At 39.6% G+C, this 14434-nt stretch overlaps 1 protein-coding gene across 2 annotated transcripts in view; it reads left to right on the top strand.

Moving 5' to 3' along the window:
• The first annotated feature begins 1534 nt into the window (after nucleotides 1-1534).
• The window catches only part of Nipbl (NIPBL cohesin loading factor), a 153700-nt gene continuing 140800 nt past the window's right edge, over nucleotides 1535-14434 (top strand). For both annotated transcript variants that reach the window (XM_048428991.3, XM_048428995.3), the window contains exon 1: nucleotides 1535-1870. The gene's annotated coding sequence lies outside the window, so the exon portion shown is untranslated. The remainder of the gene's footprint in view (nucleotides 1871-14434) is intronic.

The following is a 14434-nucleotide window of genomic DNA, read 5'->3' as shown; positions in this document are numbered from 1 at the left end:
CACCAGGTGGCACCCGAGCGAAACCCTGCACACGGAGACAACTTCTACGGACGCTCTGGGGAAAGACAGCAGCAGCATGGCGAGACATAGTTCTATTTGCAAGGATGCCAATCGGGTTCCTTTCTTCCCCTTTCCCTGCATGACTCTTTAGCTCCTGACTTGCTCCACAGGGTCTGGAGAGTAGTAAAGACAAAATCTTAACACCTAGCCCCCAGCGACTTCTAAAAAACAGAAAAACCTGTAGGTGAGCTGCCCCACATACTTCTAGCACATCTGTACACAAACGAATAAAATTTGAAGCTGACAACTTAATTCATTTAAAAAAAATAGTATGCTTCCTCCTGAGTAGAATCCGCTTACCTACTGGTACCTTTTACCGAAGAACAGACCCTTTTAATTTATACAAAAAAAATAATAATAGAAAAAGCTGTGTAGCGATGGAATTCCCACTTGTCTTACAGTAAGACACTACAGACAGGCCCGGTACTGTATGTCTATTCACATTTTGCACTCCAGCCTTGTCCAGTGCCTGAGTTTCAAACATAAAGAGGAAAACGTCGTCTGAAGTGCGCCGGTCCCCGGGTTCCGGTGCCCAGCGTCCGGACGGCCTCGGCTCCACCCACACCTAGACCGCCGCGCCGGAGCGACCGGCTCCTCGCTCGCACAGCGTCGCCTACAGGCCTTAGCCTGTAACCCGACTATCAGGGATGAATCAAACCACCGGCAAAAAAAGAAAAAAAAAAGCAAATCCATCAGCGCCCGTGTATTTCCAGAAATTAATGCACCACGATCACGATTCCAAACTCAGCCAGGCTGGGAACCTTCCCCTCCGAGGATTGTGTCCTCCGCAGAAATAACACAGACGGATAGAGTCCGGCCGCTCCAAGGACGGGAGACGTGCGATCCATCCATCACGGCTGCGGGGACCGTTTACAAGGCGCACCGTCGGCATCCACCGGCCGGCCGGCCGCCCGAGCTCGGCTTCCCCGGGGCTGATGGCCGCCGAGGCAGGGTGCGCGGGGCGACCTCCGCTCGCCGCCGTCCGCGGCCTATGAGGCCCGGAGCGCTCGAGACAAGCGAGCGCGCCCGGCTGCTCGGCCACCGCTCCGGCCCAGCGCCCGGCTGCTGTCGCCTCCAGGAACGCTCAAGCCGGGGAGAGTCGGCCGCCCGAGCAGCGGCGTAGCGGCCGCCGGGCAGGAGCGACACCACGGGCGGCGGCCGTCCAGGGCGGGACAAGGACGCCGAGAAGAAGCGCCGTCGTCGCCGTCGCCGCCGAGCCCCCGGGTCCGCGGGAGCCGGTTCCGCTGAGGCCGAGCTGCGAGCCCGAGTGGCGGCGGCGGCGGCGGCTGTGGCGGCGGCGGCGGCGGTGGCGGAAGTGGAGTGGGGAAGAGGGGGTGGTTGTTAGTGTTTGGCGCCGGCGGAGGGAGTCATTCCTGCAGCTGCACTTCCGGTCGGCATTTTGTTCTGAGAGGGAGAGACGGAACGAGAGAGAGAGACACACACACAGGGCTCCTTCCCCCCCGCCCGCCCTCCCCCCCCCCTCCGTCGGTACCGACTCACCCGACACCAGCGAGCCGCAGGGAGGGACGCCCCCGCCGACAGGAGGATTGGTTCCCGGGCCCGCGGCGATGCCCCCCCGGTAGCTCGGGCCCCTGCTCGGGTGTTTGTGAGTGTTTCTATGTGGGAGAAGGAGGAGGAGGAAGAAGAAGCAGCGATTTGTCTTCTCGGCTGGTCTCCCCCCGGCTCTACATGTTCCCTGCACTGAGGAGACGGAAGAGGAGCCGTAGCCACCCCCCCTCCCGGCCCGGATTATAGTCTCTCGCCACAGCGGCCTCGGCCTCCGCTCGGATCCAGACGCCGATTCGCCCAGGTAAATTCCTGCTCTTTATTTCGGCGGCGGCGGCTCCGGCGGCAGTGGCGGCGGTGGCGGCGGCGGCGCCGGCGCCAGGTCCTCAGCGTTTCTCCTCCTCTCTCCCCTCCCCGCCGTTTCCTCAGCGGCCCCAGGTCTCTTCCACGGGGCGAGTCGAGAGTTCGCTCCTTCTCCCGGCGGCGGGCACCCTGGGTGGCGGCGGGTTTGGTTCCTCCTCTCGCCCGGCCGGCTTGGGTGACGGGGAAGCGGGGGCTCCTGCCGGGCGGCCGGGGAGGCGTAGGCCCGGCGGAGAGTGCAGGCCGCGGGCCAGCGGAATCTACTTGAGCTCGGGGATTAGGAGAGCTCCGGGCTGAGCGGAGCGACGGCTGGTCGGTGACAGGCCTCGCCCGGGAGAGGAGCCGGAGCTAGCGAGGAGGCGGAAACAATACAACTATCGGCCAATGTGCCCCGATCGTCCCCATATTTACAACTTTCCCGGTCCGGGAGTGGGGAACGTCCCAGTGAAACAAACAACCCCCCTTCTTCCCCCTGTGACCCCATGAAGGGAGGAAGTAGTTTCAGTTAGTGAAACAAATGTAAATACTCAGACCCGGCTCCGGTGGGAATGCTCTGCCAAACTTGTTTGGAGGTTGAAAAGTTAATAAAGCCTGGTCTTCTTTGTAGAAGGATTAAACCGTCCGCATGTATATTTAATATAGAAAGTCATAGCGTAGTAGACGCGGCACCTCCTCGCCCGGGAGCTTTTCTGTTGTTTGACAGTGTGTGTTGCACATGGACTTTATATTCAGAGCTAAGTGTAAAGTACTTGACAGGTATACTCTGCCACTTTGGATTTGTGTGTGTTATGTAAGGATAATTTTACATGACTGTACATGAAACCCCCAGGTACTTCCTAGCCTAAGCGTGTGCAGGCTTACAAAGAATTGGAAATGTTCTGAGCTTAGGCCGAGATAAGGATGAAACCTGTTCCCTTTCAAAGGATCGAAGTTAAGTTACTCTTAAAATCTTTGGGAGGTTTTAGAAAACACACACACACACACAAGTAGAAGGTGCCATCCTTTTTTGTCAGGGCAGATCTTCGTGAGGTCCCAGGGTTGTCATTGGCTGTTTGTACCATGATGTTTGACTGTGTAATGAGCGAGGTGTCATTTTAATAGGTCAAATGTATCTGTAAATGCTGGAGACAAATACCAGTTCTGTACCTTAACAAGCTCTAGTTCACGAGGAAGGCAGATGTTGGGCGCTTGTTTGTGGCAGCTTCGGTAATGGAAGTTGGCGTGAGATGGAAACACTTTTTTTTTTTTTTTAAATCGTCAGGCTTACAGATTGCACAGAAAAAGAAATGTCCCGTTTGCTATTTTGTTTCTTACTCGCTGAAAGAAAACTCATTTGTTAAAAGGAAGCAGCACTTCGGTAACGTCCCTCGTTTTAATAGTAATGGTTAAACATTGCTTTAAGTGTTTTGTGTCTTAAGTTTTTATCTCTGTTGATGGACTAAGTAACTTTTCTGCTGGTTACTTTTGAGTTTAACATTCTGCTTTTAAAGATTGCTCCCCACTTCCTGCAAACGTATGGATAAATGTTAAAAAGAGTGAAGTTAATATAGCTGTCACGTACTAGGCATGTTTTTAATGCTATAAATCCGTGTAGTAGTCAGCAGCGTGTCCGTGATTTGTATTGGTCGGGGAGCAGTTTGAATTTTAAAAAGCCTGAAGCTCCTGCTGAGCCCCAATCCCGGCCTCCCTCCCTCCCACTAATCTCCCATTCCTGTCTTTGTGCTGCCTGCTCCTGTTCGACTCTGTTTGCTACGGGGCCTCTGGCCTACGGGGGTGAGGGGGGGTGCTGGTAGGGGGTGTGCCAGGAGGGAATGCCTAAGTGAGGAAGACTTCCCGGCTTGAGAAAGCAGAGGGTTTGGTGTTTGGGGGCGGGGGCATGTAAAGGGTTGGGCAAAGGCGTCATTAAAAATGTTTGAAAGGCCTTGTGATTATCTTTTCAACTTCTGATTAGAAAGGAACGGTGTGTCAAGAAATGAACCTATTTCCATGAAAGATAATGGGGGAAAAAGTACTTCTTGCTTAGTTTTCATAAACAGGGGCAACTTTATTTAGTTTTATAAGTTCCAAGGAGCCTTATGCAGATGTTTGAATCAATCTACTAGATATCAGTGCGATTGACATATTTTCTTCTTAAGTCTTTGCAGTTAGATTACAGCTAGTCCGTTCTTCTCTTATTATCCCAGTTCTGCATCTTTTGTAATTTGTAAGTAATGTTCAGTTAGTGATGCTTTCATTAGAGCTCGTAAACACTTCTTTAAAGTTACTTGGAAGTACTTTTGTTTGGCTCAGATATAGGTTGTTTTTAAAGGAGAAAATTTAATTCTTGGACTTTCTATTCTGGGTAATTTAGTCGGAGATAACAATTTATGTTTCATGAAGGATTATGGGTAGTCTATTGGAAGTCACCTGCATTGGTTAAGATGTTCACCAGTGACAAATTTTGTGCTCCCCTTTCTCTGTTTAATTCAGTGAAAAGATAACAACCAACGAACATTACAGTAATTTTATCATTCTGGTTACAGTATTTGGAGAAATATTCTTATTGTACCGACATGTTCCTAGTATCCTAACATCAACTCCATGACTTTCCATTTTTGAGTATGCAGTTACCAATAACTTGTATAACTTGGAAATTAAAACAACCTTAATGTAAATAATGAAAATCTAGTAAACCAAAGTTAAAATTAAACACATAATTACTCTCAGCATTTTAAGAAGTGTGTTTGGGGTGCTTTTTAAGGTCACTCATCCCTTTTGTTTACTGAAGATATTTGGACGTACTTTTGAACCTGTGCTAGAAATTATTTTACTGCTGCCTACATTCAAGAAGAAAAAGTGGTGTATCTGAAGAAAGATTAAGGCTTTTCAGTAGGGATGAAAATGAAGATTTTTTTACTATGGTAGTAAACAGTTTTGGTTTTGCATAGTGATTGTTATTAAGAGTTTTAAAGCATGAGCAGAGCTATACCAATTGATATAGCGAAAACTTTTTTATTTCAGCCATACTACCGAACTCAAAAGTGTACTTTTAAGACTTTCTAAATGAATTTCTTATTTAATTTTTATGCTAATCTGTCATCAGACTGTCAAAGAAACATCTGACATGTCTGTATTAGATTTTGACATAGATTATTATATTTTTCCTTTCTCAAAATAAGACTTAACAAAATTAAGTAAAAGCTAACATTGAGTTTTATATAGTGTTATTTATCTCTCTTACTTATTAAGAAAAGCATAATTTGAAAATACTTCTAAAAATTTTAGGCTAATATTTCACTTTTCTGTTGAGTTATTGGGAGATCTGGAGGTAAATTCCTTTGAGAGAAATGTAGTTTCTGTTTATCAAGGTACTAACTAGGTACTTTTAAAGAAGCCTAATTAATTATTAATCTTGAAAATGCTTATTTTAATATTTTAAGCATACTAAGTTTGTTTTGATATTAATTTATGCTCTTAAAAACTAGAGATAATTTTAAAATATACTATTTCCAATAGTTATCTTTTGTAATAATAGTTTATGTTTTTAGAATTTTTCAATCTGACCTGAATCCATTTGTAGATATTCTTATGTTCATCTGAGAAAAATGACTGGTGTGATTATCTGACTGGTGAATAGAAAACTTCACACGAAGATGAAATGATATATACATATATATATATGTATGTATGTATGTGTACACACACACAATGAGTGAGTTAAAAGAATTTCCTATTACTTAATACTTTTTATTAGATTATGTTTCTCTAAGACATGTCTGCACTCTGCTCTCAAGTCACATATTTCTTAGCAGCAATACTATATCATTTTTTACTTTTTTGAATTATCAGTGTTCAAGATAATCCCTCCACCCCTTTTTTTAATTTTAAAAGAGATGGTATCTTTTTTTCCTGCTGGTTGTAATTTTTTGGTGTAAATATACTACTTTGATATACATTGGGGTGTATGTTTAAACTGCTGATTTTATTTTCTTATACACCTATTATGAATTTTAAATAATATGTAACATTTCCTGAGTTGTTTGTGTTTTATTTTTAAAAATGACTATAGTGGAGTTTTAGTGTTTACTTGATTTTCGCACTTTGAAAACCTGTTTCTTTCTACTTAAAGCCATCATTCCCATTTTAAAGCATATTTTGTATGATTAGAATATTTTCTCTAAGGAAATTAATTAATAAAAGTGATTTTAGATAATTGTAGTATGTGTAATTTGTTTGGGTAAAAATCTAGGGTTAATTTTAACGAGTTGAGTTTTATGAGATTGCATTATCCTTTTTAGGCCCAAAGTGATATTTAGAAAGGTTATTTAATAACAAGAGTATTGCCAACTTGATTGCCTGTTATTTGTCAGGAATTGTGTTAAGTATGTCCCCCATAATATTGTTTAATTCTAAAAAGTATGTAAAGAAGAAGCAGTTATTCACAACTTAAAGAAACTGAAGTTAGGAACCTGTAAGAGATTGGCATAGCTATATAGCTCACAAATAATTGCCTTGACATACATTTGTTTTCTGAAGTTTAAGGTTCTACATCTTTAGTTTGTAAAAATCATGTATTTCTTTGATTTCTCAGTTGACTCAACATTCACAAGCTATATAGTTGAAGAAAATATGTACTTCAGGCTAGGGAGATGGAATAAAATTTGTGTCCTGTACACATGCTATTTTTGAAATCAGGCTTTAACTAGCTTTTTAATTTTGTTAAGTGGTCTGTTCATTTTTGAAGTTTTTTTATATTGGGTTGGGATTGTCATAGTATCTATTTTCGGAAAGAGAAAAAATAGCATTAGAGTTACTTCATTCTTAAAACTGTAAATGACCAACTAACTATAGTATAGAAGATAAATCTATACATTAATATGACTATTTTAAAAATACCAGCATTTATGTAGTTGTCAAATGTCGAGCCTTTCAAAATCACCCACTTAATTGTGTACTTGTTCCAAAGCTGTTGCCATTACATAAGTTTGTGGGAATTTTGCTTTGTTTGTCTTGCTTTGTTGTAAGCATGGTCTCATTAGGAAGCTCCACCTGCCTCTATCTGAGTACTGGGGTTAAGGTGTGCACCACTATAGCCAGGGGAACCCTTTTTAGACTACTCAGTAAAGCATTTGAAACACCAAATTCTCCTTTTTATGTTCCCCCTTTATAGTTCTTTTTAATTTTTTTTTTCACTTTCCTTGTCAAGATAGTGTTTTCAATATATGGTCTGCCTGGGATTCCCTGTATAGACCAAGCAGATTTTCCTGCTTCTGCCTCTCCAGTTCTAGAATAAAAGCGTGTACCACCACACCCAGCATTGAAGTAGGCTATTAAAAAAAAATCATTATGATGACTTTTTATTTTCAGGAGGTGGATTTGAGTTAAATACAGGAAGGAAATAAAATTAATCTTTTTCAGTCAGGTGTTAATACCTTTTGGTTTGTGGTGCTTTGTTTTGTTCTGGGTTTTTGTTGGTGTGTGTGTGTGTGAGAGAGAGAGAGAGAGAGAGAGACAGAGAGAGACAGAGACAGAGAAACAGAGAGACAGAGACAGAGAAAGAGAAGAGGAGGCAGGGTCTCACTGTGTACACTTGGCTGGACTAGAATGTACTGTGTAGACCAGACTGACTTGGATCCTTTTGCCTCTTCCCACAAGTGATGAGATCATAGGTTTGCTCTACTACACCTGGTAGAAATAGTGAATGGTTTTCATGTGCCAGAAACTCTTCTGGAATCTTTACATTGTCTCAATTCCCTGAAGTTGACATATTATAAAACTAACTTATAGGATGATTAAGTGCCTAACTCAAGGTCACAGGATGAAGTGTGCAAAGTAGAAAAAGCATCCTGATACTGTGTATCATTTTAAAACTATCCCGTTTTTCAGTGAAGCTGTAGTATTCTTGTTTTACAAACATGGAAACAAACTTATCATGTTTAAGACACTTGTTCTAGTGGCAAGCCTTAAGGAGATTCCAAGCCAAATATGTTTAATTCTAAAACACTTCTATTCGTTGCATTCTTCCATCTTGCTTTTTCAAAATGTACAGTTGTTTATGTGTATGGATGCTTTGTCTGCATGCATGTCTATGCATCATGGGTTCTGGGACTTGAACCTGGGTTTGGTGGAAGAAGTAGCTAGTGCTCTTAACTGCTGAACCATTCTCGAGCCTGAAAATGTATACTATAATTTTTTATGTAAAGAGTGGGCTTGGTTATAAAGTAGACTATTTTTTTCTTGTATAGCTTATAAAGAAAGCTTCAAAATAATTTGTGTGTGTACTGTTTGGGGTGTGATCCAGGGCCCCATCATATTCAGCATGTGCTCTTATCACTGAATTATATCCCTAGCCTCCTCAAAAGAATTAAATTTTGATAAGCTATAGCTTACTTGTTACTAGATTGTATAGTCTTTAAAATACTTTTTTACTATACATTATGCATACCTGCATATATACATATGTATTTAAATAGGGTATTGATTTTTAAATATGTAAACCATATAATTAAAATATATGTGTAGAATAGCTCTAGAAAATGTCAGCTATTTTATTTTCATGGCTTTGTTGCAGTTTTTAATTACTCTATGAAAATAATAAGTATCAAAATTTTTCCAAGAATATTTTGCTAACTTGTATCAAGTAGCATTTAACATGGATACATTAAACTCTAAAGTTACCTTTTGTTTATGTTTGCCTTTTATCAGAAAGGAAGCACTTGAAATATGCAGAAATTAATTTATTAAAAAAATTATCTATTTTTACCTCTTTTGAGAAATACCAAAACTGTGAGAAAATTTGAAATACTGGATTCCTTTTTGATACTGTTGTATTTAGGTTATGTATCTTCTCCTTTCCAAAGAATCATGGTGTCTTAAACAGGTGAAATGCATACTTGTTTGTATGTGACCATTACTTAAAAAAAATTGTATTGTTCCAGATACTTTAAATCTAACTAGTTCTAAAGCGGTACTAAGTCAGAATGTGGTTTATCTTAAAATCTTAAGCTTTATTGTTCATGTTTATGGTATTTGTTATTTTCAAAACAAAAAATGCCCTTGAAATTAATCATAGCAAAGAAATATATTACGGAGTTATCCCACACTGCTACTTTGAAACCCTTTAAGAATTTTAAAGCTGGGCTTCTTAAACTTTTTCCACAAGAAATTATTATGTAACCCTGGGATATATATGTATGTAAATCAAATATTTACTGATAATAAATTGTAAACATTGGGGCTGGAGAGATGGCTCAGCAGTTCAGAGCACACTGGCTGCTCTTCCAGAGGTCTTGGGTTGGATTCCCAGCACCTATATGGCAGCCAACAACCATCTGTAACTCCATCTGTAACTCTAGTCCCAGGTGGTCTAACACCCTCTTTTGGCCTATGTGGGCACTGCAAGCATGTGGTGCACAGACATAAATGCAGGCAAATGCCTACACACCGAAAATAAGTAATTTGAAAAATAATAACAAAACAAAATGAAATTCATTTTTAAACAATTCTTTGGGATATATACTATTTTCCCACCTGTTAAAGACTAAAGCAAATTTGCATGCTAAAGTGATGTATATCATTCTTGTTTTTTTTGGTTTTTTTTGTTTTTTTTTTACAGAAGGGATTAAATCTTCCTTGAATATTTGATATACAGGATGTAATGTCTTCAGACTTGTATTTTTGTTTTGTTTTTATTTTAAAGACAAGGTCTCACTATGTATTTCTGGCTGACCTGGGATTTATTATGTAGACTGGGCTGGCCTAAAACTCAATGAACTATGCCTGTCTCTGTCTGCCTCTGCTGATATTAAAGCAGTATATCACCACACAAACCTCTTCAGCTTTTTAAAGAGTAGATCAATATTTTGATAACCATACACACCAAGAGCGTAAATATGTAGTACAGAATGGTATAAGTATGGTTAGGGTCAGTTGATGGAAATTTGTCCCTCTTTCAAAGACAAAAATCGTATAATGACTGGTTGCAAAACTGAAGGTAGCAACTGAAATGCTAATTTTTAAGATACAATCCAAAGAAAAACTAATTTGGTACATACAAACTGAGAAACATGGTTTGAAAGTATTAAAAGTCCTTGTTTTTTATGGTCAAACCATTATTTTTTCAATACTTAATGTGTACTCAGAACACTGCAGCTTTTAGACTATGTTATTCTAGAACAATGTGGTGTGGTGACATGCACAGTGCAAAAAGTGTGTGCTGCATTCTGAGTCAATGACACAGGTGAGCACTGCAGGAAAATCCTCTAGTGTCATCCGCATGTGGCTTTGAATTCATTTTTGATTGCTGTGGAGACAGAAACCTTTTTTGTTGCTAAATTCTTCACAGCACCCTATTTAGTTACCTGGAGTTGCAAGGAGCTACTGAAAACGTTTTTGACTTGCCCTTTATCTGATAGTATTATGGTTTGCCAGTTTCAGCTTAAGAAATTGATCATCTAGGTATAGGCTATGTATATGGAGTTCAGCTTTTCCTTGTTAATGGTGAAATTGAAATTTTACATGGCTTAAATTAGGCATAGCTCATTATAAGTAGTAGTTCTGTTCTTTTAAAAATATGATACGAAGAACATTTTCCCCCCCAGGGCTTTGCTTATACTTTAGAAGACAACTTGAAATTGAAAGTTGAAATGTAATAAGCCTGAAAGCTGCTGTTCTTCCTCCTTGAGGAGAGATCTAGGGATGCAGCATCCCACAGCTTTTGCTCAGGCTATCCTGAAAGCCATATACGACCTTTTATTCTCTGCCTGAGTAAAATGTCTGCATAGCATGTGGAATATAGGTGGTAGAGAGTCAGTGCATTAGCCATGGAAATGTTTGTCTGTGTTCCCACATATGCTTTGCTTTTCAAAATGGTAAGTCAGTGAGTGTTCTTTTGTGAAAAGTAAAGCATTTCGTGAAAACATTCCCTTGATCATTTATTCCATCTCACGCATTTGTACAGCTTATAACATACCTGTAGAGGAAATAATTTGTTTCTGTGTCCCTTCACCATATGGTGGTAACCTTCCTGCTTAGGCATTTGGTAAAGTTTTGTTGAATTGTTTAGCTGAAATTGAGCTGCATCTCTCATTCCATGCCCTCTCCACTTTCTTTTTCACTTCCTCTTCCTTTCCTTTCCCCTTTCCTTTAAGCACTAAACTACTGAGATACAGCTCTTGCCATGTATATCCTAAAGATCTGTTTCTAAATCTATGAGTAGCAATGGCAAGTTTTATTTCAGTCAGTTTCAAAAATACTGTTTTCTTGACTGTGGGTATGTACTTGAGCCTTCTTGCCTCTGGGATAAGAACTTTTTATTTACCTGCATCCCTAGTACTACAAGAAAAATATAACTTGCATAATAAAAATGATAGAATTCCCTTTTCAGCTCTCAGGACTGTATAGTATAAGAAACATTACCCCCTCTTTGGTTCTAGTCCTTTGGACTACATAGTGGAAGTACTTTAGTAGGTTTTATTATAAGAAAATAGTTAATCTCATTACTTTGTTTTAATCTTAACATACTTTTAACGTTTTCTTTGCTAACTCAGATATTATATGTAATGCATATTAGGTTGTGATGAGAAATGCATTACTGCATATAAAAATGCTTCTCAACTGAAATGGTTATTTGATAGCTGCATTAAAAAATTAAGGTAGATTTACTGAGATAATTTATGCCATAAAAGTCATTGTTGGGTCCAGTTCAGTTAGGTGAGTTTTAGTGGAACATTAATTAAATCTTGTCACCTACTACTACCATGGGCAAAGTATTTTCATTCTCTTAAAAGTATCCGTGTATCCCTTATAGTTTCCTAACTCTATCCCAGTCCTTAGCAGTATGTCTGATTTTGTTCTTATAGCTTTGACCTTTTCTAAAATATCATATAAATGGAATCATATGCTATATAAAACATTACATGACTTGTTTCTTTCATTTAGCAAAAGGCTTTTGGGATTCATTCATGTTTCTGTGTATCAGTAGTTTATTGGTGAGTGAATTTTGAAGTTAGGTTTAATGTACTTTTTGATGGCTTTCTTATGAAAGTATTATCAAAAACTAATACTTGAAACAGTGTGCGTAGTTTTCTCAGAGCTTGGTGGCTTTATTATTAAATGTTGTACTTTTGCGGTTTTTACCCATTACCTCCTCAAATCTAGTATAATTGGCATTATTATTAAATGGCATATATTAGTACATGCTGTTAGATCAAATACTTTACCAAATAGGTGAAGTAGACATTACTCTTTCTCATCATAGGGAAAATAATTAACATTATATATTTGAAACTTTTAGCATATGGATTTTAGAACAAGAAATTAGGGATGCTGTATTAATTAACTAAAATTTAATTTACTGTTTTGTTTGTTTTTAAAGGACATATTTATGTATTTATTTTGTAAGTGTTTGCTTGCATGTATGTGTACTGTGTGCATGCCTGGTGCAAGTAGAGTCCAGAAGAGGACACTGAATATCCTGTAACTGAAGTGACACAAAGTTGTGAGCTGCCATGTGGCTACTGGGAATCAAACCCAGGTCCTCTGCAAGGGGTGCTCTTAACCTCTGAGCCATCTCTTTGTTTAGCCATCAAAACAAATTGGTTTGTTTTGAGACAGGGTTGTTAGTTAACTGTGATGTTCTGGCTGACTTGGACTTCAGTATGTAATCTCAAACTGAAGCAATCATCCTGCCTCACTTCCCAAGTGCTGGGCTTACAGGCACTACCCACCACACGGATAGCTTACATTTTATTTAAGTTTAAATGCATGCTAAAAATAAAGCATATATAACAGTGAGGAAAATCTGTAGTCTTCCTGTAACGATTAAAGTTGGAGAAATCATGTTGTTTACTGAAAAATGGAGGCAGATAATGATACAAGTTGTTCTTTGCTTATTTTATTTGACCTCCCCATCCTAACTCTAGTTTTGAAATAGGTTCCTCTTTGGGGTTTAGGAATCCTTGTGTGTGTGTGTGTGTGTGTGTGTGTGTGTGTGTGTGTGTGTGTCTTTTCCCTCTATTTAAAGAAAAAAAAAGATTTATTTTTGTTTATGTGTATTGTGTGGATATACATGTGTGTGCAGTTTTCACAGGGGCCAGAAGAGGAGCTGGAGTTATAGGCAGTTGTGAGCCTTCAAATGTGAGTGCTGGGAACCAAACTCAGATCCTCTACAAAAACAGCAAGTGCTCTTAACTACTGAGCCATGTCTCTGGCTTCTGCCCTCCCAATTTTAAACATGTGTGTGTATGAGAGGGGGGGGGAGACAGAGAGAGAGAGAGAGAGAGAGACAGACAGACAGACAGACAGACAGACAGACAGACAGACAGAGGCTGACTGACTGTGTAGTTCAGGCTGATCTTGAACTCAGATCCACCTGTTCCAGGCTCCCTGGTTGATAAAATTGTAGGTTTATGCCTCTTCTCTACACACTTTTGGAATCTGGCTAAAGAGTTCTTGGGACTGAGAAGATGGCTCTATCAGTAAAGTGCTTGTCGTTCAAGCTTGAGAACCTTGACCAATCACATTTGTCTGTAATTTCAGCACTGGGAAGGCTGGAGCTCACTGACTAGTTGGTTCGGTAAACTCAGTGAGTTCAAGGTTAGTGAGAGACCCTATCTCAAATGTAAAGTGGAAAGCTACTGAAGAAGATACCCATTTTCAAACTCTGGCTTCAGTATGCATGTCTATGCCCATGTATACACACATACATGAGCAGGCACACGGATACACACACATGAGTTTGTCCTCTGCCTACCTCTTTAAATATTGTTATTGCCAGGGTAGTCCTTCAACCTTGGTTCACAAGATTTATTATACACTACCTATATATTGATGACTCACAAATTTATTTCTTGATTCTGGCCATTCTTACTGGGGTGAGATGTAACCCTAAAGTAAGTTTTAGCTTCTAGTTCTCTAATGTTATACAACACTTTAAAGTGTTTATTAGCAATTCATATTTTTTGTGAATTCTCTATTTAGGTATATATCCCATTTTTTATTGGTTTATTCTAATATGCATTTTAAAAAGACAAATTGATAGGCTTTAGCCTAAATGATCTACATAATCCATCTGTGCATATTAGGAACTGGAAGGTATTGGTGGTGAAAAGAAGTATTTCTTATAGCTTTAAATCTTACCTAATTACTCATGGTTCCTAGTGTTTGTCAGTGTTCCTTGTACTGCTCTCTGTCTTCAGATGTAGGAGTCCCAAAACTGGCATTTCAAATGGCTTAATTCTAATAAACTTATGGCTTCTCTAGGGTGAACTTCAGTGCCTGGATCTCTACTATGTTAACTAATTGTATATAGTAATCATATGCTTTAAATGGACGTGATATTTTTAATCTAAAGGTATTTTCATGTTTTTAATAAAATATTTGTAATAGTTCAGAAACTCTCCCTTCTCTGAGTTTTTTTACAAGGCAGGACTGTGTATAGTGTTCTGGTATGTCAGATGAGGGTCAATTATAAGTTTGCTGCTCAATTGTAACTTTTCCAAAAATATTAACATTGAAGATTTTTCAAGGT

The sequence above is a fragment of the Myodes glareolus genome, chromosome 15 (assembly GCF_982192425.1).
Source record: "Myodes glareolus chromosome 15, mMyoGla1.1, whole genome shotgun sequence".
In the NCBI taxonomy this organism is placed as follows: Eukaryota; Metazoa; Chordata; class Mammalia; order Rodentia; family Cricetidae; genus Myodes; species Myodes glareolus.
The sequence above is the reverse complement of the archived record's forward strand: the minus strand, read 5'-3'. Positions and strand labels throughout refer to the sequence as shown.